The sequence below is a fragment of the Pinus tabuliformis genome, chromosome 7 (genome assembly GCF_031772625.1).
Source record: "Pinus tabuliformis cultivar Carrire ecotype Pingquan chromosome 7, CPIR1, whole genome shotgun sequence".
Classification (NCBI taxonomy): Eukaryota; Viridiplantae; Streptophyta; class Pinopsida; order Pinales; family Pinaceae; genus Pinus; species Pinus tabuliformis.
This window is the reverse complement of record NC_142293.1, coordinates 1982295642-1982323276: the sequence shown is the minus strand read 5'-3', so window position 1 is coordinate 1982323276 and position 27635 is coordinate 1982295642. Positions and strand designations below refer to the sequence as shown.

Here is a 27635-nt window from a genome sequence, read left to right as displayed (position 1 = left end):
ACATATTGAGAATACACAAGTTGATGATAAGGATGTTCAAATTTATAAGGATTTTAAACTTTCTATGGATAAGTATGTGTTTCATGGTGATTTTTATGCTTCAGATATGGATAACATGGATGTTGTTTTGAGATATCCTTGGATGGAATCAGTGGGTACTATAAATATTAATGTGCAGAAGAAATTCCTGAAGCTCTGGTATAAAAAGAAGAAAATTACATTACAGGATATTTCCATTAATAAGCAGGTAGAGTCCAAGGAGGCTGAAGCAGAAGATGTTCCAGAGTCTGACTTATTAGATGATGAGCTAGTAATGATAGATAATCAAACACAAACAGAGGCTGAAGCAGAAAAGGTTACAGGTGCTAATACATCAGAGGACAGCTCAATGGTTGAAGTCATATTGGACAAGAAGACACGACAATAGGCACCACAGCAGGGTGAATTAAAGAAAAAGACACCATGGGTTAAAACTTCAACATATCATCACCCACATCACCCTGCAAGAAAACAACCAAAACGATGGCAACCAACTAGCCACAAGGACAACAACCCCCATATGATGGATAGCAAGAAGCCTAGATCCACCTACTACACATCAACACTGAAGAGCTACAACGGTCAACTTCCATCTCAAGCGAGCGAGGCACCAGCAAGATCGAGGGTTCACCTTTCTCTTGGATGGCTAGATGCACGTGCATGGTACCAGTGGACTACTCTTTTGAGTAGATCTTATTATTTGTGTTCTTCCATTGTTTCGGGGACGAAACATGCTTAGGGGGGTGGAATGTTATATACCTAGGGGGGATAATATGCGGTACCAAGGGAGGTACCCAAGGTAATAATGTAATAATGGGATGGGCCATAGTAATAAATAAGGTGGTTAACCCATATCATGTAAGGGACCACAAGTAGTTAATAATAATGTAATGGGCCCATGGTATTAGTTGATGGTATGAGGGAACCATGGTAATGACCCATGGTATTGTATGTATGAGGCCTATATAGAGGCTAGAGATTCCACATTGAGAGATAGTCAAAGATTATTGTATGAAAGGGCATATGGCTTGTGGAGTGCTCTCCTTCCTTAAGGAGTGAATGTATGGTGTTGCCCTACCTTAAGGGTTTAATCAATAAAGAAGCATTTCTATCTATTTCTCTCTTATTTTTTATGGATTTATTTGCATTATCTATAATATTTTTGGGTTAGATCGACAACATACTCATCATATATACATTAAGGAAGGTTGCAAACTAGTCAAGCAGCCTCAAAGGACGATGAATCCAGCACTTAAAGACATTGTTAAGGAAGAATTGCAAAAATTGCTTGATGTAGGATTCATCTACCCCATCTCTGACAGTGAATGGGTCTCTCCTTTGGTGCTAGTGCCAAAGAAAAATGGCAAGAGGAGAATCTATGTTGACTATCGGGAATTGAACAAAGCCACTAAAAAGGACCATTTTCCTTTATCGTTCATAGATCAAGTGTTAGATGGTCTAGCGGGGAAAAAGTTTTTCTCCTTAATAGATGGGTTCAGCGGGTACAATCAGATTCAAATAAGCCCGGAAGACCAAGATAAGACCACTTTCGCTTGTCCTTTGGGTACCTTTGCATACCGGGTCCTTCCTTTTGGTTTGTGCAATGCTCCAGCCACTTTTCAAAGAGCAGTATTGAGTATATTTTCTGAACTGGTTCATGATGCAGTGGAAATATATATGGATCATTTTACTCCTTATGGTTCTGACTTTCAGGAAGCTTTATCTAACTTAGGAAAAGTTCTAGACAAGTGTATTGAGATTAACCTAGCCCCCAATCCGGAAAAATGGAAATTTTTGATGATTGAAGGGACTGTGTTAGGTCATGCAATATCTCAACAAGGACTACAGGTGGACCCCTACAATATTGTCATCATCCAAAGGGTCCCACCTCCTCAAAAGGTGAAAGATGTCAGAATTTTCTTAGGCTTAGCTGGATATTACCGAAGATTCATTAAAGATTTCAGTAACGTAGCCTCTCTTTTGTTTGGACTTTTAGGCAAAGATGTTGAGTTCATATGGTCTGAAAATTGTCAAGAAGCCCTAGATACCTTGAAGAGCGAGCTAGTAACTGCCCCAATTCTTAGAGGCCCAAACTGGGCCCTACCCTTTCACTTTCACACAGATGCCTCAAACAAAGAAATAGGAGCAGCCTTAAGACAAATTGATGAAAAGTTGCCTTATGCCATATACTTTATAAGCAAATATTTGTCAAAGGCAGAGTTAAATTACACAGTGACCGAGAGGGAACTCCTAGTTATTGTGCATTCCTTAAACAAATTCAGACATTATATCACAGGCTATCAAAACTTCGTGTACAGTGATCATGCTGCAATTAGATATTTGATGAAGAAACCAGTTGTAAATGCTCGCATTATTAGATGGTTACTTTTACTGCAGCAGTTTGATCTAACCATTATTGATAAGCCTAGTAAAGAAATGTTGTTGCTAACTTTTGTCTAGAGTAAATTTTCCTGTAGGTGAAGAAGGAATGGTGGATGACCAAATGCTAAATGAACATCAGTTTTCTATTTCAATACTCTCTCCATGGTTTGTTGATATAGCAAACTACTTGGTTTTAGCACAGTTTCCACCACACCTGTCCTCAAAAGAGAAGAGCAAGATAGTAAGGAAAAGCGCCCCTTTCACCTGGATTGGGGGTAAACTCTTCAAACTTGGCCCATATCAAATCTTGAGAATATGTGTCAGGGAGGAGGAAATCTTTGACATTCTCCTAACCTATCATGATAGGCCTTGTGGAGGTCATTTTGCAACAAAGAGAACTACCTTCAAAATATTGCAAGCAGACTACTATTGGCCCACTCTTCATCAAGATATGAGGAGATACACCAGCCAATGTGATCGGTGTCAAAGGATGGGGAAACATACTACAAAGGATGAGATGCCCATGCAACCTCAAGTGACCCTTAAGCCATTTGAGAAGTGGGGCATGGACTTTATGGGTCCTATCAGCCCTCCTTCAAGACATAAACAATACATCATTATGTGCACCGATTACCTGACAAAGTGGGCAGAAACAAAAGCAATCAAAGCAGCAACAAAGGAAAAAGGAGTTGAGTTTTTGAGAGAAAACATATTCTACAAGTTCGGGTATCCAATAGAATTGGTCACAGATCAAGGTAGTCAGTTCACTTCCAATTTGATTAAAGACTTTCTCACACATCATAAAATAAAGCACAGGACTTCCACCCCTTACCATCCACAAGCCAATGGGTAGGTGGAAGTCACTAACAGATCTTTGAAAGGAATTCTGATCAAGGTAGTGAGCAGCAACAGAAAAGACTGGGCGAGCAGATTAGTTGAGGCCACCTAGGCCTACAATACAACATGGAAGACCACTACAGGATTGACACCCTATGAACTGGTCTATGGGAAGAAGGCTTTGTTGTCAATAGAATTTGAATTCAATACACTAAAGATGGCAGCTCAGTTGGACATAGACCTCAGCCAGACCTAGACCTCAGCCATGCACAGAAGGAAAGGTTACTCCAGCTCGATGGATTGGATGAACAAAGATTGCAGACCCTTCTCCACACAGAGGTAGTTTAGCTTCAGAGGAAGATATGGCATGACAAAAATATCAAGGAGAAGCAATTCCAAGAAGGAGATTGGGCACTGCTCTATGATTCAAGGTATAAAGACTTCAAAGCCAAGCTGAGGACAAGATGGTTGGGACCCTACACTATGGAAAAATGCAATGACAATGGTTCAGTCTTGATCAGAACCATTGATGATGAAGCCATCCCCATGCTTGTCAATGGACATCGGTTGAAAATTTACAAGAAGCCCCTCTCCAAGCGAGAGTTCATTGAATATTTGAATAAGACAGTGATGGTAGTGGAGCATGTCTTAGCCTCCACTCCACCCACTCATTGAAAGAAAAGAAAAAATAAGGACTCAAATGAAAACCTCCATGAGGCGCTTGAAGTCCCATCATTGGGTTGAAAACCTCTCCTGAGGCGGCCCAGTGATGTCAAAAAAAAAAAAAAATAGAATAAGATCCCTGGGTGAAAACCTCCCTTGGAGGCACCCAGGGTAGGCAATTAGGGTGAAAACCTCCTTGAGGCACCCTAGTTGTTTTCAAAAAATAAAAATAAAAAGAGAAAAAAGAAAAAGAAAACTGAATTTTAATGTGCATTGCAGGTTTATAGGAGGACCATAGAGAGCAAGAGGAAATGCCATAAAGCCCTGACATTCACACCATCACCTATTTCATCTCGTCCACACTCTTCTCCATCATTTCTGACCTTTCTTCCACCCCACTGTGTTTTTCTCCGGAAACTGTGTGTTCTATGGGAGGCTCTGTGTTTTCTACAGGAGGTTCCTACAGGAATTACAGAGAGCTAGAAATGGTTCCAAAAAGTGGTTTGAGGGGCTAGGAAGCTTCATGAAGAACATATAAACCCTCCTACAACTATGAACCCACCTTTCCATCCATTCCACACCTGCATCACATCATCATCATAATTTTTTTCTTCCTGTCCCAGAAAAACACAGAATTTTTTTTTTTAGTAAAAGGAGAAAAAAAACAAAAATAAGAAAGGAAGCAGCACCCCAAATCTCACCTGCAGCTTACCTATTACCTCTCCATCTCCATCAGCATCTCTAGCATCATCCTCACAGCCCCCAACATAGAAATAAGCTGAAATTCCAAGGGGAGAAGCAGCTACAGGAGCTCCTGTGGGAATTCCTGTAGTAGTTGATCCCATTAAAATCAAGCCACAGCAGAAAAAGAAGTGCAACCATGAGCATTGAAGGAGACATCTAAATCTTAGATCTAGATAGTGGATACCTACACAAGACAAGAAACCACACATCAGAAAGTAGAGAGCATGTAGCAAGGGAAACACAGGCATGTAGCAGTAGAAGGAGCCAAAATACCTTGCAGCACATACATTCGACTCACAGGTAAGTGACTAACCAGCTCCTCTATTTGCATTTGTGTAATTGAAATATATGCATGAGTAATGAGATGGTTGAGGTTGAACGGGGAAAAGGTGGCTAGTTAACTTGGCCACCTTCATCTAGTTGACTGCACTCATTCGAAGATGTCACCCACACGTACGCATAGTCAACTTAGAGAAAGATACCAAGGACAGGTAGTGGAGGGTATGTAAACTCCGATACAATAATGAGAGGTGATTGCGGGAAGGAACCATGATAACAAGGAAGGTGGGGACCAATGGTACAAATATGGCCAACAAACATTTTTTCCAGCTCAGCCCCATCACCAGAAATATCTAAAAGAAGTAATAAGTACTCCTCCTCGAGTACTCTCACCACCTTTTCCCTCATTCTCTCCTCGTAAACTTAGCTACAGCAAACTCCTTGTCACCCCACAGCCTCAAAAATATTATTTTCCATTGATCTCACCCATCCTCCTACTCTCAGTGTTACCTACAGGAGCACTTACAGATTTTACAAGAGCACCTACAGGCAGTTCTACAGGAGGGGCAATGAGCTATTTTTAAGAAGAAAACATGAATTTTTTTCTCAATTTCTGGCTTGAGGAGGTAGGTTCCATGCATACCCACCTTGATTATCAGCATATGCAAGAAATGATATCATTTTATGGAGGAATTGAGTCCATAGAAGAAGATGAATTACATAAAAATTTCTGCCTGTTTTAAAAAAAAACATAGTTTTCCTCTATTTTCCTATTTCTTCAAAATTATTGTCCGCATCTCTACATTTGGTGTTCAAAAGGGGTATAAGCACAATGATAGGAGGATTCACAAGGAAGGAGCCCACTAATTCCACTAGGCTCCATGAACATCCCCAAGTAGTGGCCATATTCAGAAGGGCAAATTGGATGAACGTTTTTGAGAAATTATGAGGGTTTGATGAGGAAATTGCCAAAGAATTTGCCCTCTCTTTAGTCCCTCACTCAAGAACACATGCCACTATCACTTTTAGAGGTCTTTCGATGGAGATAACCCATGAATTTATCAGTAGGGTTACTACCCTTCCTCGTGCATTACCTTGGAGAAAAGATGAAAAACCAATTGGACAGGCTGCCAAGAAAAACGTCTTCTAAAACAATGAACATCATGTAGAAGAAAAAAATGGCATTAGAAGGGCTAGCATACCATACCCTTGGGATGAGGTTAGTTATCAAATCATCATATACATTTCCTGTGAAGGGAGGTATAGCATAGTCTATGGCTACCATTTTAGAATCCTTCATGAGCTCAGATATGGCATGGACACTCCAACACCCTAGAAACTCAGCATCCCCCATTTCCTCCTATAGTCCCTCATAGACTCCAGCACTAAGTTTAAGGCAGTGAGTCTAGATCAGCTGGCTCACCATGGGTTAATCAAAATTTTAGTGGAAGAAGCCATCCATACATTCACACTCCCTATAAAATGGGAAGTCTTCAGGAACATGATAGCAGAAGATGACATAAAGGCCCTCACTTATGATATCAATCCTTATGACAGTGAGGAAGAAGAGCAGAAAGGGGGAGAAGGGGAACTAATGACTCAGCAAGACAAGAAAAACAGGAGGAATAAACTAAGATAGAAGAGAAGAAGGGGGGAGAAACATAACATGAAGAAATAGAGCAAACAAAGATATAAAAGGAGGCAGAAGAAGGAGAAAAAGAGGCAGCAGAGGAAAAACAAAGAGAGCGGTCCCCTGAGACCCTAGAAAGGGAGGCAGTAGCTACCCTCATAGCCCTGAGCACACCAATTAAGCTAAAAGAAAAGAGGAAAAGGCAGGCCTCCATGTATTTCAAGGCCAGGAAAAGCACAAGGAACAAAACAGGGAAACCCCAACCATCTTCAACAATGCCCATTACAATTGAAAATTCACCCACTATCAAAGGGGAAGAATATCCCTTTAAAACCCGTATCACATCTGGAAGAGGGATTCCTAGATCTTCCACCTGGAAGGAAAAAGTGTAACTACGAGACCCAAAAAAAGTCCTACAGGAGGAACAGACAGTTCTACAAGAGACACTGTCAAAGCTACAAGAGACCCAACAGCTGGAGAAAAGAATAAAAGAGTAGCCAAAAGGAAAGGAGGAAGCTACAAAGCAATAAGAACCTGATCCACAGCCTAGTCTTACCTCCTATTACCATCTTCTTGAAGGAGCAAGGATAATTCCACAAACATTTGCAATTCCCTTCTTCTTTGAACTAGAGAAGGAAAGAATAAGAACATATAGGTGGATGAAAATAGCCAAATCCAAGTGAGTTGAGGATGTTGGCCATATGGAGAACAAACTTAGAGCAATGGGCAGAGAGTTAAGTTCTATCATACGTAGAGAAGTAATTGCAAGAAACCAACTTCAAACTGAAAATGAATTGCTAATGAGGCAGCTAAAGGAGAAAGAGACCCAGTTGGCATGCATGGCTAGCTTATCCATGGAGGCACTGCAATGTAGATCACCAGCAAAATCCTATGGATTATACCTCAAGGATCAATGGCTACAATTTTAGATCAAGACCTTCGCACAAAGAGGCACAATTATTTTTTAAGATTACAGACAGTTTATGGACCTATGTGATCAAAGCACAGCAGAAGATAAGGCAAAGATGGTAGAATTGTACCTACATAATATGGCCCTCACAAAAGTGAATGTGTGGGACCCCAATTCTAGGCTAGGGGACCTACAACTAATGGCCATGGCTTCCTTGATGAATTATGAAGAGTTGAGGGCAATAGAAGTATAAAAGTTGATGATAAGGGAGCAGAATGAGCCATTAATGATCAGAGCTGAGCCATCAGATCCCATGGCTCTCATCAGCACACACTAGCTGCTTGCAAATAATCCTCAAATTTCCCCTAGATATATAAGTGATCAAGCATAGGCCATTACACATTTTGAGGACATGGAAAGGTTACTTGGGGATGACTATGTGCATGCATGTATGAGGAGATGGAACACCTTACCACATAGTTTGAAGATCAGGGAATATCATTCCCTAATGAGGATGAAGGAGGCACTAAGGAGAGTGCCAATGTACAAGCACTCAATGCAGAGGTTGCAGGTCAATTGGATTGGCCTCAAACTGAGTCCACCACTGTTGTTAGGCATGCTAGAAGGAAGGCCAGAGGAAGAAGAGCAGAGGCAGTGGGAAGAGATAGACAGAAAAGCAGGCTTCTATGACAAGGAAGAGGAAACAACATCAGAAGCTTAAGATGCTAGAGAGGCCACGAGGGCCATAAAAGATGAGGAGATGGACTAATTTGCTCAGAGGATGAGCAACACCTTTAGTAGGGGGGTGATGATGAGCCCCATAAATGGGTAATTATATGGGCTCATTTTGCCTCCTAACATAGTTAAATCAACCATTCTCTTAGATTATTACATGTTTTTTGATTATATTTATACTTATGGAGTGAGATGAGTTAGTTATGATGCCATGTGGTCTAATATGTGTTTAATGTAGATTTTTGTTGAATTTTGAAGACAAAGTCAAAGATTCAATGGACAATTGGTAGAAATAATTCGAAGTGGACAAAGGAGAGAATTTATAGGAGGGAATCCCTCTCATTTATTACTCCCCACTTCGAATTCCCCTTCATGCAGCTCGGAGTACAAACAGCCAAATCAATGCACTAGGAGGCAGTCGAGCAAGTGGAGGATCACTGATGTTTATATTGAGTTTTTGGAGACAAGCCTCCATGATTTTAAGGAAGCTATTGGGACCTTCAGTTGTATAAGTAGAGAGGCCTAGGGCCTCACTAGGGTCAGATTTTCGTTGTACTTTTGCTATTGTAAAACTCTGCTCAACTTTGAGCTTACTTTTGTGGACAGTTTCATGTAATCCTATTACTGTTTTGATAATAAAAATGAGATCCTTTTTGAGCTAGCACTGAGCTACCTCAGAGGGCTGAATCTCCTAGGTTAGGGCCCAATCCAAGCAGCCAAGCTCCTCTTTTTTTGTATTTATATGCTTTGTTTTGGTTTATGGATTAGTTGTTGTTAGATGAATTTCTTTCTTGGTTAAGAATAGGTTGTTTTTGATGGTTTAGTAGTTTTCTTTCATTTGTGTTCTTTATAGCAGGTTAAGCAGTGATAGAAAGAATATTCAAAAGGCTAGCAACAATGCCTTGGCCTCTTTTCCTACCTATGGGACTTTGAATTGAGGCAAAGGCCCTCTTGCTACCCTAAAAACACAGATTTTCCTTCTCTATAGGATTTCTAGTGTTTTCAAGTGTGTTAGAAGGTTAATGCTTTTCTTTAGATCTCTTCCACCATACTCATTTTTGTTTTTGCAATAAGTCTTCTTCTATGCTTTCTTTTCTTGTGGCATTGCTCAACATTCACTTCCATGGATCATAGTTTAGACTAGCTTGATGCAAAATTCTATCCTTTTAGATGTACTCACTTCCTTGGTTGGTTGATCTTATTGGTTGACTGTCATTTCTTTTGCAGCAGATCTCTCCTCACAGCAGGTCAACCTATCAGCCATTACATTCTCTCTTTGATCCATTCCCTACAGGTCGCCCAAAGTTCACCTCAAATCTGCCTTAGTTTTTTGCATTTTTCTGTAGGACTTCTTCCTCTCACCCAATCATCTTTCCCTCTCCTAATGATTCTTGGTGGACCCTAGGTGTCCTAACACATCATCCCAACCTTCACCTACCTTCTCCAGCCACTCTCACACCCTCAAAGCCTTCAAAAATACTCTCGGCATCCTCTTGTAGACCTCCTGTAGATCCCCTGTGTCCTCCTGTAGATTTTCTTGTAGGCTTTCTTTTGAAGGCCGAATGTGGGAAAAGCCTCTAGAAGGCCACCTGAGACCTCCTAGGACCCATCCAAACCTTCCTACATCCCCACAAAGCCCAAAGTCTCCCTTCAACACCACCTATTCGCTTTCACCTTCACACACAATAAAATACATGCCTCTCAATTTCACAAAAAATACATAAAAATCCAAAAAGATGTTTTTTGCTCATTTACTTCTAGAAATAGCGTGAGTAGATGTTGTTTACTTCCTTGAGTAGGTAATGGCATTCATTTCATGGTTTTCATAGTGCTTTCTGAAAAAGTAGGATTAGTTGGTTAAGTAGGGTTTGCTAGGTTTACTTTACATTTCAGTCTTTTTCCTTTCTGCAATTAGAGTAGCCTCTATAGAGTAATCTTTCCTTTCTTTCATCACATATAGATCTTCTTTTTGAATCCATAGAAGTTGGTTTGAGCTCCTAGTGATCTCGCGCCAGCTGACCAAGTGACAACCTGCAATAAGAACTAGTACTTGTGCATACAATATCGTCGCTTCCAAGTTTGTTACGAACTACCAGGTTGATAAGAGTAAAGTAGGTAGCCCAAGATTTGTAGAATTATTGTTGCAATACTGGTTCTCACCATTGAGTTAGCACTGAGTTACCTCAGAGGGTTGAAGCTCTTGGGTTAGGGCCCAATCCAAGAATCTAAGATCCTCTTTACTTGTATTTATATGTTTCATTTCAGTTTATAGATTAGGTTGCTGTTAGATGCATTCCTTTTATGGTTTAGAATAGGTTGCTTTTGATGATTCAGTAGTTTTCTTCCATTTATGCTTTCTATAGTAGGTTAAGCAGTGATAAAGAAAAGATTCAAAAGGGTAGTAGCAGTGCCTTGGCCTCTCTTTCTCCCTTTGTGACAATGATTTGAGGCAAAGACCCTCTTGCTGCCCCAAAAGCACATATTTTCCTCCTTCATAGGACTTCTAGTGTTTGCAGCCTTCTAGTTGGTTCATAGTCTAGTTTTCTTCACTTCAGAACTTCTTCATCATGTTCGTTTCCTTATTTGCAATAGTCTTCTTTCATGCTTATCAACATTTTCTTCCATAGATCATAGTTTCCTTTGATGCAAAAACTTTGTTTTTTAGATGCACTTATTTCCTTGCTTGCCTAATCTCATTGGTTGACTGTTAGTTTTTTATGCAGAAGATATCTTCTAGCAGTAGTCCAGCCTATTATCCATAACATCACCCATCTGATCCATGCCCTATAGGTCGCTCAAGTCTCCCCTCAATTCTGTCGTAGTTTCTTGCATTTTCCATAGACTTTCCTCTCTCTGCTTAAGCAAATCCAATCATCTTTCTCTCTCCCGATGATTCTTGGTATACCCTAGATGCCCTAACACTTCATTCCAACCTTCATCTACCTTCTCCACCCACTCTCACACCTTAAAAATAGTGAAAGCTACTCTCGTCCGCCTCTTGTAGGCCTCCTGTAGAACGCTATTTTTCCTCTTGTAGATTTCCTGTGTCCTCCTGTAGATTTTCCTGTAGGCTTTGCTTTGAAGGCTGAGTTTGGGAAAAGCCTCCAGAAGGCCACCTGGGAGCTCCTAGGACCCATCCACAACATCCTACATCCTCTCAAGTCCCAAAACCGCCCTACATCACCACCTATTTGTTGCCACATCCACAGACAAATAAATTACATGCATGACAAATTCACATAAAAATACATAAAATTCCAAAAAGATGTTTTTTGTTGATTTACTTTTAGAAATAGCTCAGGTAGATGTTGTTTATTTCCTTGAGTAGATAATGGCATTCTTTTCATGGTTTTCATAGTGTTTTCTGCAAAAGTAGGATTAGTGGTTAACTAGGAATTCCTTGGTTTCCTTCACATTGCAATCTTCCTTTCTACAAGTAGAATAGCATCAATAGAGTAATCTCTTTTTCCTTCCATCACATATAAAGCTTCTTCTAGAATCCATAGAAGTTAGCTTGAGCTCCTAGTGATCTTGCACCGACTGACCAAGTGACAACCTGCAGTAAGAACTAGTACTTGTGCATACAACACTGTCACTTTCAAGTTTGTTACGAACTACTGGGTTGATAAGAGTAAAGTAGGCAGCCCAGGAGTTGCAGCATTATTGCTGCAATATTGGTGCTCACCACAATTCTTGGATGATACAAATGAAAAAACCTCCTTTCTATATATAGGAGTCTAAGGGGTCACAATATAACCAAAACCAACCTAACAATAATAATATAAGGGCACAGAAATAACAATAGTGGGCTTCTATGGGGCGCAATAATAACAATATGGGACAATAGGGGCTCACTAGTATTATAGGGACCTAACATGCCCCTCTCCTTCAAAAAAGTGTTGTCCTCAATGCTTAAGTATTTTTGGATGCTTTTGTATAAAATTCTCATCCTCCCATGTCGAATATTCAATGGGTAAGTTCTTCCACTTGATGAGATACTCTGAAATTGATCGATTTTGTAGGTGTAGATTTCTTGTTTCTTTCACTACTTTAGGTTCCAATATGATTTTTCCTTCCTCATAAATTTCTAGCAATATTGTTTGAATTGGGAGCTTGTCACCTATAACCTTCTTTAAGCATGAAACAAGGCAAACTTGGTGCACTTGGGAAGCTGCAGGAAGCTCCAACTTGTATGTCATAGTACCTATCTTTTGCAACACCTTGTACGGACCATAATACTTTGGTGATAATTTATTATCCTTCTTAGCTTGCTTGAGGGACAGTTGTTTATATTTTTGTATCTGAAGGAATACCCAATCGCCTACATCAAAACTTCTTTCACTGTGATGTTGATCTGCCTGCTGTTTCATTCTATTCTGCGCCATGGTGAGGTTATCCTTTAAGATTTGGAGAACTTGTTGTTGATGCTTGATGTGATCTTCCACTCCTTGAACCTCAGAATTTTATCTTAAATATGATGTGATGGCTGGTGGCTGATATCCATAAAGTGCCATAAATGGGATCATTTTTGTTACAGTATGGAAGGAAGTTATACCACCATTCAACCAGAGGCAATCATTTGACCCATTGTGTCTGTTTATCAGATACAAAGCAACGAAGATATCCTTCCAAACATTTGTTTACTATCTCAGTTTGTCTATCAGATTGAGGATGATAAGATGAGCTATGAGCTAACTGAGTACCAAGACAAGAAAATAATTATGTCCAAAAAATTTCAACGAAAATGGGATCTTTGTTGCATACAATAATCTTTGGGTTTCCATGTAGCTTTTGAAGTATTTCCATAAATGCAGTAGAAACTATACTTCCTTTAAATGGATGAGATAATGCACAAAAGTATGCATACTTGGTAAGTCTGTCAATTACCACCATGATAACACTCTTTCCTTCGAACTTGGGTATATATGTGATAAAATCCATTGAAACCTCCTCCCAGTGTTGGCTTGGAATGGATAAAGTTTGTAATAGACCTGGGGTCTTAATTGTTTCAACTCTATTTTGTTCGAAAACCAAACATTCCGCCACTAAATTTTGAATATCTGATTTACGACCATCCCAAAAAAAATCCTTCTTAACCTTGTGGTAAGTTTTTAGAAATCCTGAGTGCCCTCCTAAGGAAGAGGTGTGCAATTACCTAAGAGTCTTTTGTTTGAGTTGGGAAATCTTACATAGGTATAACTGATCTTTGCACCATAACAAATCATGTTTCCAGCTAAATGTATCAGATGTACTAGGATCTTGTTGTAGCTTTTGAATTAGTGCCCACATTTCTTTGTCATTCTTCCATTCATCCCTTGCTTTGTTTATCCAATCTAGTTGGATAATAGAAATGGCGCAAAGAAATTCTTCGACATCCTCATCCTTTCATGAGAGTTCATCTACCACAACATTTTTCTCCCATTTTTTGTAGATGATTTCAAAGTCATAACCCGACATCTTTGTGACCCATTTTTACTACTCTTCTGAAGGTAATCTTTGTTCTAAAAGGTATTTAAGACTATCATGATCTGTTTTTACCTTGAAGTGTCTTCCCATTAAGTAGGGTCGCCATTTCTTAAGTGCATGTAGTATTTTCAACATTTCCTTCTCATAAATAGCTTTGTGTAAATACTATCCCTTTGATTGGATGACTTTCGAAAGTAGTGGGTCTTTCTTCTTGCATTAAGACAACACCAATTCTATTTCCTGAGGCATCACATTCCACAATAAAGGTTTTTGTGAAGTCCAGTCTAGCTAAGACTGGTGCTTGGGACATTGCCTCTATAAAATTTTCAAAGGCCTTTGTTGCTTCTGGAGTCCATGAAAATGCATCTTTTTTCAATAATGTTGTTAGAGGTGTTGCTATTCTCCCATAATTCTTAACAAACTTATGATTATACCCTGTCAACTTGAGAAATCCTTGCAGATGCTTTATGGATGTGGGGATTTTACATTCCTTAATGGTTTTAATTTTTCCAGGGTCTACCTTAACACCTTCATGAGATACAATATGACTGTGATATTCCATATATTGTACTCCAAAGAAACATTTGGAGCTTTTTGCATATAATTATTTCTCCTCCAGTAGTTTGAGCACCCTGTCAACATGTTGAACATGATCCTTCTAAGACTTGTTGTAGATTAGTATATCATCAAAATATACTAACACAAAATTTCTAAGGAAGGGTTTGAAAATGGAATTCATCAAACCTTGAAATATAGAAGGTGCATTGGTAAGGCCAAAAGGCATGACCAAAAATTCATAAAGACCCTCATGAGTTCTAAATGTTTTTTTTGGAATGTATTCAGTCTTCATTCTGATTTGATGATATCCTGAATGAAGATCCAACTTGGTGAAGCAAATTGATCCATGCAATTCATCTAATAATTCATCAATGACGGGAATGGGAAATTTATATTTAATAGTGAGCTTGTTGAGCTCCGAATAATATGGACACATGCACCATGATCCATCCTTCTTGTGAACCAATATTACTAGAGTAGAGAAAGAACTTTGACTAGGTTAAATTATACCAATCTCTAACATCTCTTCAACCATATGTTCAATTTCGCTCTTCTGGGCATAGGGATATCTATAAGGCTTGATGTTTGGAGGAACACTTCTTGGAATCAAATGAATAGAATGATCATGATCACAAATAGGTGGGAGGCCTTTGGGAGTCTCAAATACCTTGTAATGATTTTCCAAGCCTTTTTGGAGATCTAGAGAAATAGACGATTTCAATGTGGGAACCTCTAGTGAACATAATTTTGCAATTATGAATCGTTGTTCTTTCTTTAGAAGATTTGTCATTCCGTTAGAGATGATTATCTTTCCTTATTTCCCTACGATACGCCTTAATTCAACTTCCTTCCGTTCTGAAGGAAATTTCATGAAAATTTATTGAAAATTAAAAGCTATAATACCCAAGGATTGTAGCCATTGGACTCCTAGTACATCATCACCACCACCCATTGGAATGCAAAGAATTGGGCTATTCAATACATATTCTCCCATGGATAGCTTGATATTACGGCACTTTCCTGGGCAGTTTATGGTTCCTCCAGTTGCAACCATCACTTGACACTCTGGTGCTGGATATAGAAAGCAATTCAATTCCTTGGAAATCTTACAGTCAATAAAATTATGGGTACTTCCTGAATCAATCAACACTATTACGTTTTTCTTCATGATATGCCCTTCTATATTGATAGTTTGAGAAGTGGTAATTCCAACCAATGCATTACAAGATATGGTCAGATTCATTTCTTCTTTCTCTAGGGTTTGTTCTTGGTGTATATCCTCTTCTTTTGATGTTTCTTTTTAACTTTCTTCCTCCTCTTCATAGTGTATGTAAAATAATTTCTTCTTAGCACACTTATGACCTTTAGCATATTTGCGATCACAACTCTAGCAAAGCCCTTTTGCTATTTTTCCTTCCAATTGTTGTGGTGTAAACCTTGTAGGTTGTGGATGGTTAGGGGCAACAACACCTCCATCTCTATGATTGTGAGTGGTAGGCTTCCTTGTTGCCATAATTTTTCTTTCCATTTTTCTTGGCAACCTGAATGCCTTCTCCAATGAATCATGTTCCCAAAGGCGAACCTCATGTTGGATGTTATCCTTTAAAGTCCCTATGAACACATCAATCCTATGCTCCTCAGGAATATATTTTACCCTTATATTCAATTTTTGGAAGTCCTCAATGTGATCCATCATTGAACCCTTTTGTTTTAGATTTATCAATTGGCTAAAAAACGTGTTGCTTTTTGTATCCTCATAATGTGCTATCATTTCATCCGTAAAAATAGCCCAATTGACAATTTATTTACGAGAGAAAAGCCACCGATGCAATACAAACTGATTTTGTTCCGAATATAAAGTTGCAATGCATACCTTTTGTGTGTTTTTCACATTATGGAGATCAAAAAATTGCTCCATCTATAATATCCATGATACGGGATCCTTGTCGTCAAACTTCCTCATATTGATCTTTGGAACATGGTGGTTCTTTGATCCAATGTTAGAGTCTATGAAATCATGATTAACAGTTATTTTGTTCTCATCATGAGTTTCCTTTACTACCCTTCTGCCATTAATAAGCATTTCTTGTAGAAAATTTGTTAAATCTGTTTTCAAATCTTCCATCTTAACTTCCAATCCTTTCTTTAAATCATCCATCTTAGATTCCACACGATCCATTTTAGCTTCCACACCATCCATCTTAGCTTCCATGCCATCCATCTTATATTCCACGTCAATCATCGTAGCTTCTACACCTTTCTTTAAACCATCCATCTTAGCTTCCACACCATACATCTTAGCTTCTACGTCCCTCTTTAAACCATCCATCTTAGCTTACACGCCCTACATCTTAGCTTCTGTTACTTTTTGTGCGAGTGAAATTTGTTGCACTTGGTAGCGTAATTTTGATATATCATGTTGCATTTCTTCCTCTTCTTCATGATTCATGCTAGAGCTTTCAGGTTGCTTATTAGGTGTTTCCATTTTCTTTCTTTGGGGCATCAATTACTGATAATAATTTTGTAATATGCCCTTTGAATTCCTTCAAACTAATTTTTCGAACCAAACTTATGCAAAAATAAAAAATAAAAACTACACACATTTTTTCACTTTATAGGAGCTCGATATTGAATCTGTTGTATCTCTGTAATTTTGCATCTCCAAGGTTTGAAATTTCTTCCTGTGGTAACCTTATCAGCACTCTTTTTAACCCTTCAAGTCTTATCAAAATTGGATTCTCCAATGAAGAGTTATGCAAAGTCTCCCACGATGACCAGATTATAGACTCGTTTAGTAGAGAGAGCTTGTACGAAGTTCCACGTGTCATTGTTTTGACCTTACGATTTGAAACTGATACATAGAAAACTACATTCTATCCTCTTTCAGTGACTTCTGTTGAAAGTTAAATCTGATGCATAGAAAAAACGTTATGACGATTTCCCCAAATCACTTGTTTGAGATATAATTCGGGATCCTATAAAAACACTAACTTACTTGGATCATATATCCAAAAATAAAGCGACACAAGATCTAAAATTTAGACTCGAGGTGCTGACAGGTTTCAGCTCAAATGGGTTTTTTTTCTCTTCTGAAACGTCACAGAAAAGACTTTCTAGCGAAAATTCCATAATGACCTGTTTGGAGCAATGAAACCCTAGAATCCAAGCTCTGATATCAAATGTTATGAAGCTAGCTCACAAAAAGATAGAAAGGATAGACCAGTGACTTAGAAATCATCCTCTCCGTGGGGAAAACATCCCTTACATTACACAAATGTACAATTCTTGGATGATACAAATGAAAAAGCCTCTTTTCTATATATAGGAGTCTAAGGGGTCACAATATAACCAAAGCCGACCTGATAATAATAATATAAGGGCACGAAAATAACAATAGTGGGATTCTATGGGGCACAATAATAACAATATGGGGACAATAGGGGCACAACAATAACAATAAGGGATACAATGCCAATAGTAATGGGGGAATCACTAGTGTTATGGGGACCTAACATTATTCCCTTGGGTTCATAATCCCTTGGTGTTTTAGTATTAATCCCTTAGTTTTATTATTCCTTTGGATTTATAATATCAATCCCTTAGATTTATTATTCCCTTAGATTTATAATATAAATGATGGCCAACCATTGTCAATCATAGCCAACCATGGTCAACCATGGTTGAATGTCGCATTTTGACAAAATTGTCTCACCATGAAAATAAACAATGTTTATTTTAGTGTTTGTAATATTTATATTTGGGTTTACCAATGTTGGGTTTATAATATTAGTCCCTTGGGTTTAATATTATTCCCTTGTGTTCATAATCCCTTGGGTTTATGTTTCCCTTGGGTTCATAATATCAATCCCCTGGGTTTATTAACTTGGTTTATAATATCAATCATGGTCAACAATAACCAACCATGGTCAATTGTGGTCAATCATGGTCTAATCTCACATTATGAAACAAATTGTCTCCACTTAGGGTTTATATACCTTGGTTTTTTAATATTAGCCCCTTGAGTTTAATATTATTCCCTTAGGTTCATAATCCCTTGGGGTTTTAGTATTAATCCCTTGGGTTTATTATTCCATAGTCAACCATGGTTTATTATGAAGTCAACCATAGTCAACCATGGTCCAACATGGAATTGTGATAAGGATTGTCTCAATATGAAAATCAATGATGGTCAATCATGTTTATTTTAGTGTTTATAATATTTATCTTAGGGTTTATATATGTTGGGTTTATAATATTAGTCCCTTGGGTTTAATATTATTCCTTGGGGTTCATAATCCCTTGGGGTTTTAGTATTAATCCCTCGGGTTTATTATTCCTTTGGGTTTATAATATCAATCACTTCGGTTTATTATTCCCTTAGGTTTATAATATCGATCATGGTCAACCATTGACAATCATAGCTAGCCATGGTTAGTCATGGTTGAATGTCACATTGCGATAAGGATTGTCTAACCATGAAAATAAGCCATGCTTATTTTAGTATTTCTAATATTTATATTAGGGTTTACCAATGTTGGGTTTATAATATTAGTCCCTTGGGTTTAATATTATTTCCTTGGGTTCATAATCCCTTGGGGTTTTAGTATTAATCCTTTGGGTTTATTATTAACTTGGGTTTATAATATCAATCATGGTCAGCTTTATTAATCTCTTGTGTTTGTAATATCAATCCCTTGCGCTTCTTGATCCCTTAGGTTTTTAATATTTATCCCTTGGGTTCACTAATTCCTTGGGTTTATAATATTAGTCCCTTTTGTTTAATATTATTCCCTTGGGTTCATAATCCCTTGGGATTTTAGTATTAATCCCTTGGGTAACAATATATAATATTATTATTATAATAATAATATAATAAATATATTATATTATTATAATTGTGAACCCAAGGGAATAATATTAAACAAAAGAGACTAATATTATAAACCCAATTCCCAGATGCGGGTGATCAACAAGGAGAGTGAGGTGGTAGTCGATTGGGTTGGCGTGTGGCTAGAATACATGGCCTTCCATAGACTGGCACGGTGGGCTAAAAGAAGCACTCACAATAGCCATAAATGCACTTTAAGTGGGCGTCGTCTCCAACCTGTTAACTGTCACCCACTTTGGCTCTGTGCAAACATGAATCCTCGGGAGAATTTCACCTCTGCATTTGTCCATAAACCTCTGCCACTGTAATACCTCTGCCCTCAAGCCACTGCAGCACCCAGCTCCCGCACAACCACCAGGAGACGCTGCCACCTGCTTTCTTGCATTAATTTCAGCCCCTGAATTCACTTCACCCAAAGCCTAGATTGCCATTTTGTCTTCCATTTGGCCCTTGCTATTAATTCTTCCACTGAGCAGTCCGCAAGTTCTATTGCGTCTCTGCACCACACTATGCCAAATTTCAGAAGGAATTCTCATACTCCTATAGACAACATGCCAAGAATACGACACCGTATGCGCAGCCACAGGGGCGGAAGCAGAGGAAGCCTAAGTCGCCCCCGGCATTTTCCTATATCAGACACCACTTCATCCCTAGCCAATCTGGCTCTCGGGCATTACCCAACTACCCGTAGTGGAAGAGGCCACCTCCATTCAGTGCCCCTTGCCTCGCCTCCCAATAGCTTTCCTTCCATTTCAATTTCGTTTCCCAGAGGCACCCCATCCCATCCACAGCTGCAATCCTACAATGCACAATTGACTTTCTGCTCTACCTTGAACAAACCCATCATCATGGCCACTATCTCCATTGTCTTTCACGAAGCGGAGCAGGTCATTGAGGGACCAGCCACAGAGGTTGGTGGACGCACCAGAACAATTGTGGAGCAGGGCACTATGGGTGGTGGTAGCACCAGAGTAATTGAGGGATAGGACATTGCGGGTGGTGGAAGCACCACAGAAGGATGCAGCCACACCAAAGCCAAACCAGACATGGCTCAAATGAGCATCCCAGTGGTAGGGAAGCAGAACACTGAGCAGGAGACGAGATGTGTAGGGAAGGAGGTGTACAAGGACCAGCACGTAGACGAGGTAATGGACCCTTATTGTTGTTTCATCGAGGAAGAACATCTGGCACAACAGGCAGGAAACACGGAGACCTCGCAATAGGCAGGTGGCGACATGGAGGAGTATAGGTGTTTCATCATGGAGGAACACCCGTCGTCTCCACCTTGCTCTTAGTCAGCCATTTTGATTGTCACGTGTCCACCACACAGTATGCTACTTGTCCACCACTCAACTGCCACGTGTCTCTTCTCTTAGGTTTTTGGAACTTTGTTTTCTAGTTTTTGTTTCAATGGGGTCCCTCTGAAAACTGCGTGTTTTAGGCTTTTTAGCTGGATTTTGTTTCATTATGAAAACTGATAAAAAACTGTGCGCTTTGCTAGTTTCCCCTGCATGGGTAGCAAACTAATTTTTGAAATTACTTTTGCTACGGACTGGTTTCCCTTCGTGTGTAGTCTAGATCTAGACTCTGTTGTTTTTTGCCATTACTCAGGCATGGATAGGAATAGGTTAAGGTCTCAGTGTACGATATTTTTTCAGTAATAGAATTAGCATAACTTAGAAAAGAAAAAAATATTATAAACCCAATGTATACAAACCCTAACATAAATATTAAAAATACTAAAATAAACATGGTTGAATTAATAAAGCCTAAGAATTATAATATAATAATAATAATAAATATATTATTATTATTATTATTAAATAATATTACTAATATTATTATGAGTTTATATTATTATAATAATAATAAATAAATAATATAATAATAATAAATATATAAGAATGTCATGAGAAATTAGTCACTTACGACTACCTCTCATGGAAATGGTCATACTTTGAATGACTTACTTAACGCAGTTGAATCCCAAAAATGATATCTAATATAATGCACTGCGTAAATCCCCCATACTTAAATGTCGTTGTTATTATTTATATAGTTATTGATAATCATAAATAGATGGCCTTTAAAAAATTACACATAATAATTTCATTATCACGATTCTATTTATTATTGTATCATGGTTGTTATTATGAATTAATATTATTATTATAATAGTAATACAATATTAATATTATTATTATAATAATAATTCAATATAATTGTGATTATTATTTTTATTATTTTACGTTATTCTTATAATAATATAATAATAATCATAATATGTTATTATAATAATAATAATATAATATAATATAATAATAATAATTATTATTATTAATACAATATAATAATAATTATATTATTATAATAATATAATGATAATCTAAAATTATTATGAATATATATTATTATTATAATATTAATATAATAATCCTATAATATATTATATATGTAAATAATAGGGTTGTTATTATTTATATACTTATTAATAATCATAAATAGTTGGTGTTTAAAAAATACCCATAACAATTATTAGTGTGGTTGATATAAGCCTATCAACATATATATCAACTACATTGGAAAATGTGGTTGTGCTAATTTAATACTTTAATTACATTATAAATTAAATATACCATAAGTGTAAACATAAAACATACTTGCATACTCTAGCTGAAGTAAAAAAAGGCTCAGATACAGTACTATATGCACATGGTAATCGTTAAAAATGTATTAAAATTGTTAATAAAACTAATCGTTGTAAACCTAAGTAAACTATATGAAAAAATAAAGAATATACAACATGCACATACATATTAAATTAAAAATGTATTGAGATTTTCAAACAAAACACATCCTGCAAATTGAAAATATGTTATGATGATTCTCATGTTCACGGAGTTAGGCTTATATTTGATGAAAAAGGCCCCATATTGAGATTCATAACTAATTGTTCATGTTGTTTTAGTTATAGTCGGCTAGTTAATAATAACAAACATGGAAATAATCTCCGACAATATTATTAATATAGTGGAAAAATGGTTGAAATTACAGAATTAGAGCGGTTGCTATTTCCGTTTGAAGGAGGAAGGCTTTGCAAATTTCACAAGCATCGTGTTCAACGCTCCTTTCGCCATAGGCTTTTGACTATGAAAACTGAGACAATGGCGTAGCAAAACACCTCAAGCAAGAGCCCTCCTTCGTTTCTGTAGAGATTTGAATTCTCTGGCAACTCGAAGCTAAAAGGCGTTATCTATTTGCATCTGAGGGAGGAAGGGATGTATAGAGTTTTTTCCCTATAAGTTTAGATTCAGTGTCCCGCCATTTTCTCAACTACTAAGTATTAATGAAACATCGTACAAATGTTGAGGGAGGAAGGGATGCATACAGTTTTTACCATAATTCTTTAGGCTCAGTGTCCTGCCATTTTCTCAACTACTAAGTATTAATCAGACCAGGTACACATGTTCAATCATCTAATATTTAATATTTAATCCGATGGTGTAAAATAATACGCCGTGGTAGTTGGTAGATTGTTTTCAAAAGGGAACGAAATAATATTACATAAATTAAAATAAATTAAAAATTTATTTTATAATAAATGTTTTAAATAAAATATTTAAATTTATAAAATAGTACTCAATGTTATTAATTCGTATAATTTTTTAAAAATAAATATTAGTTTTCAAATATTAATAACATTGTTTTGGAAAACTTTAGTTCTAACGTTTCAATATAGAAATAATATAATATATATATATATATATATTTTTGGAAAATAATAATATATATATATATTTGGAGTTGTTTTTAAAGAGATTTTTTTGGAAGTTTTTCCCGTGGGTTTTTTTGTCAAAATCCGGCAGTGATTTATTGAAATCGCAAGTTCGATAGCTAATTTCTGCACAATCAAAGAGTCCTAGGGGTTTTTCAGAGTGCTGAATCCAAATATGCAGTTAAAAAACCATTTTAAATAATAGAAATCAAGATTTAACCTCAATTTTTTCCGCGAATTCTGTCACTAAAATCTCCAAAAAACCGCAATAAAAACAACTCCTATATATTCTCTCATTTTGTATTTCACTAACATTAATTTTTGAAGTAAATAAGTACACATCACGGAAAGATAACAAATTAAGAAATTAAGATAAGACACTTTGACACTCTATTTGCTTCCTGCATCTAACCTAATCCCGTTCCACTGGAGGGTGACTCAACACTATCATCCACTTGTAGATTTGTGCCGTTGCGACAAAGATGGATACTTTGATTTGACTATGAACAATGGTTGTACTTTACAAAAAACAGTGAAAATAGTGCATGTCATCTGCGTTGTGCATAATGACGAACTAACATTACCGCAGCAAGTTGTAAGGATCGCAATCCGATTCCGATATCTGGTTTCGTTTGTTGTGTGTGGTTATGGTCAACTAGTAAATCAATACACGCCATCAAATCAAATGTACAGTGAAATTGGTGTAAAGGACTTGAGAAGCGTTAGAGGTGGTTCAACTCTCAGCGAACAACGGGCCAAAGGACCGACGTGATAATTGAGGGTTTTATGGTTCCACCATTTGTTTCTCTGCCTCCATAATTCACATCAATTTCCACTGTGCACGTTGTACAACCATGGAAAACGCGTTTGGATTCATGTGCCACAGACTAATGCAGTCAGGATGTGATTACTTCGACTCAATGGATGGGGAAAGCGATGATTACAAGTTAAACCAACACCAAAAGGAAACATAAAAAGACGCATGGTTTGAGGTTTTCCCTATGGTTACGCTCTCACGAAACTGGTAGAGAAGTAGAGGTGTTGTGTCTATTAGGGTACGAAATTCAAAACAATCTTGGTTATAGTTAAATTTGAAGATTAACACAATTGTTGTATATTGTATCAGATATTTTGAGGAAGTTTCAAGGCGACAGTTAAACGGTTTAATTATTTTTGTAATCGACAATTTATTACCTAAATTTAATTTCAGACTCATGTTTCATTGAAATAACATTTCTATTTAAAAGATTTCCACAGTTAAATTAAGGATTTCAAGAGCACGAGAGGAAGTTTCTGGCCAAGTTGGAAACATCTGAATCTATTTTTATATAATTGTTTAGAAATGAACGTATTAATAGATTTCCAGTATATCAATAATTTAAATGTTTTGGAAATATAGTTTTCAAATAGAAAATGCGTACTTTCTAGTTTGTTCAAAATAATAAAGTGAAAAAACTTGCTAAAAACATCATTTTATAGGAGGGTCTTTAAGTTGTAGCTTTCTAATTCAAACGATTTGGGTCCCCATTCAAATTTTAGTACATCTAAAAAGTATCAACGAGATTATTTAACACATGGTCAGAATACATTTATTGGATAGACAATATAAATGGCAAAAATCAAAATTCGTATCTTTAGTAGAATTTGTTTACCATAGTGGATATCAAGTATCATAAAAAATGATTTCATTTTCAATCTGGTTGGAAACGTTATACACTAGTCAATTGAGATTATGTAGCGGACTAAGTTAGGTCAAAGGGCAAGAGTTACATAGAGTTTGAAGGTATTCATGATGGGAAAAAGAATCATGCAATCAAAGCCAAAAGTCACATGGGTAGACATGTGTTTTTTAAAGTGAGGAAAGAGAGAAGATTCCTAAAACTTGGAAGTCTAGCAAGCAACTACTTGAGATGGTTACATATGAGTTGGCATTGTCTACATCTATGCTTGTGCATAATGCATTTCACAATTCATTATTGAAAAACTATATACATGAATTTAATGACAATATTGATTGGAATATGATTTAAGTGGTCCCCACGGGTAATTCCAGGTAGAGATTTCATGCATCTTGGAATGAAAAGTCAAGGTTTTTTGGAATGAAACCATAGACCTAATATAGGTCTAGTAGTTACACTCTTGAAAATGTTGTTAAAAAAAATTATGAGCTAAATAAATTATAACAAATCATATACACATCCACATCACAACATTTCAATTGTTATCGTATGGTTTAAATGTAGTTATGCCTTCACTTAAAAGTAGTTGAGTATACTAACATCCTACTAACATGCACTCAGCTGCAGACTACTAGGCCTCTGTACACTCAGCTGCAGAGCTTTCTCCTACTCTACGACCCAAAGACACACTTCACAGTGCGACTCAATCACTCAAACTTCTCATGCTTCTCCTTTTCGTTAGTTTTCTTTTACACTTATAGCCTAGCTCTATTTATAGAATCCCATGGTTTGCGAACCATGGGTAGGTGTATCCAGCCGACATTACATTACAAAACTAGGGTGGACAACCCTGTGACTCTTTCATACATTCGCACCCCGCGCCCGCAATTCGTTGAACTTTATAACAAGATTCGGTCAAAACTTGGGCTTTAAGCCCCAAAACATGCCTTGGAGGGATTCCATGCCCAACAGGCCCTCAACACAAACATCGTGACTCACCCTTGAGTCACTCTGTTGGTGTGGCGATCTTTGCGCAGAGTCCCTTCAACTATTTTCGAACTGTGCGAAAGTCAGCAATGCACTGAGCTGCTACTTGCTAGATCTACTGCATACATTGTTCCGAGACCTTTGTGTCGGGAATTCTTCTCTGCATCAATGTGTGCATCCCCTGCATGTGTGTGAGCTTGCCTTCGATTTCTGCTGTGATGGTGAAGGCCTCGCCAATCCAAGGCTGAACGCGCGTGTTCAAGACTGCCTCCTTATGTCGTGCCACATCCACCTGCTCCTTCAGTGCTTTATCTTGCTGCATATGTGCAAGCCTCTGAGTGAGGACTACCGTTTGTGCAGTTCCTTGGACATTATCATACTGTTGTTGGAGTTCTCGTGCCTCTGTCTGTAAGTGCTGGATGTTGGGGTCCTCCTGCAGATTTGAGAGGACCTCAAGTGATTCTTCCAACATACTGGTGCAGTCGCACAATGCACCTCCAATTTCCTCCAATCCTGCTGTAATAGTGCTAGCGCACTGTTCTCTGACTTCTAGGGGAGTGGATGGCTGCGCCTTTAACTGCAGCTCGGCGATCTGAAGGTTCAGCTCCAGCTGAACCTTTGTCATTTCTTCTCTTGCCTCACAGACCCCTGCTGCTAACTTATGGATCCGCACCTCTGCTAGTATGTCTGTTGGGATGGCTAGCTCCGGGACACTTTGGCAAGCGTCGTCTATCACTTGTACCAGTTGTTGATTGTGCGACACCAATTCATTGCGTTGCAAGCTTAGTTGTTCCATATTTATTTTATGCTCACAGAGGACTTCGAGCGCGTGACTCTTTCTATCTCGTAGCTCTGCAGTTATCCCATCCTGCAACACATATAAGGACTCGCACAAGAGTGCAACTATATTGATATCGAGACCTTTCAGCGCACTGACCGTAGGCTTGTTGACCTCATTTGATGTCACTAGTGCGCCTTTGGGCAGCGCTATGGTATTTGTCATCCATGCGCGCAGCATCTGCTTTGTTGCTATGGATCCAACTGCGAGTTTGGTTGAAAGGGTACCAACCTGAGGGGGGTGCGCCTGTAATTCTTGCAACTATACTCTGAGGGCCCCCAACACAATCTGGTTCTCTTGCATGAAATCTTGGAGAGCCTCATTGGTGACATCATGCACCGTTTCGCCAATGTCATGTGGATCACCCTCGGTTAGGGTGATCGGGTCAATAGACAACTTGGATTCCTTAACCTTCTTACGCGACCCTACCCGTTATGTTGGGTGTTGGTGCTTTAGTTGAATCGACGCATTTCGTGGGTCCGTGCCTTCTTCTTCTGTTTCTGTTTCCTCTGCTTCCTTCCCCTGTGTTGTGTGGCCATTGCCCGCCTTCGCAACTACTTCCTGTGTTGTTGCTACTACGCCCTTTTCCTACTCACCTACTTTCTGTGTCACGTCTCGCGTTGCCCTTACTTCTGTTGTCGCTGCTTCCTTCCTTCATTTTGTGGCCAATTATGTGATGCGTAGCTTGGCATCATCTTTCTTTCTTTGCGCCATCGACTTCTCGATCTCTGCGATGTCTAGGGCGTGCCATTCCGGTGGCCATGCCTCCAGGACATTGAAAATGTCGTTGTCTGTGGCTACGAAGGGTAGCTTTTTCCACTATTTAGTCGGGTCCTTGCACACCCTGATATAAATGTTATGCATGTCTACTTTAAATTCTGCAAAACTCAGCAGACTGTTGTAAACAGTGGGTGATAACCACGGCTTACAGTTGATCCCCATTGTAAGGTTCATATCCATGAACACGCAGAAGATTTTTTTTGTCATGTATCCTCTTAGCATCCTTTGTGGCCCAGAGCGAAGCGTACTTCGCGGCCTTCGGTAAATCCCTATCAATTATGGGGAATTGGCTATCCTCCAGCAATTCCCCAGCCATGAGTGGACAGCAAAAGCCATGCATAGTGGAACATTTTTCCCTGTTCCTGAGCTTCATGGAAATTTTCTAAAAACTCCTTGTAGAGGAATTCAGACTAGTTAATCTAGAGCCCCTCCGCGAATTGCTTAG

At 38.1% G+C, this 27635-nt stretch overlaps 1 pseudogene; it reads right to left on the bottom strand.

Moving 5' to 3' along the window:
• LOC149256420 (large ribosomal subunit protein eL8A-like) overlaps positions 1-26575 on the bottom strand; it is a 179034-nt pseudogene extending 152459 nt beyond the window's left edge.
• Positions 26576-27635: the final 1060 nt, after the last annotated feature.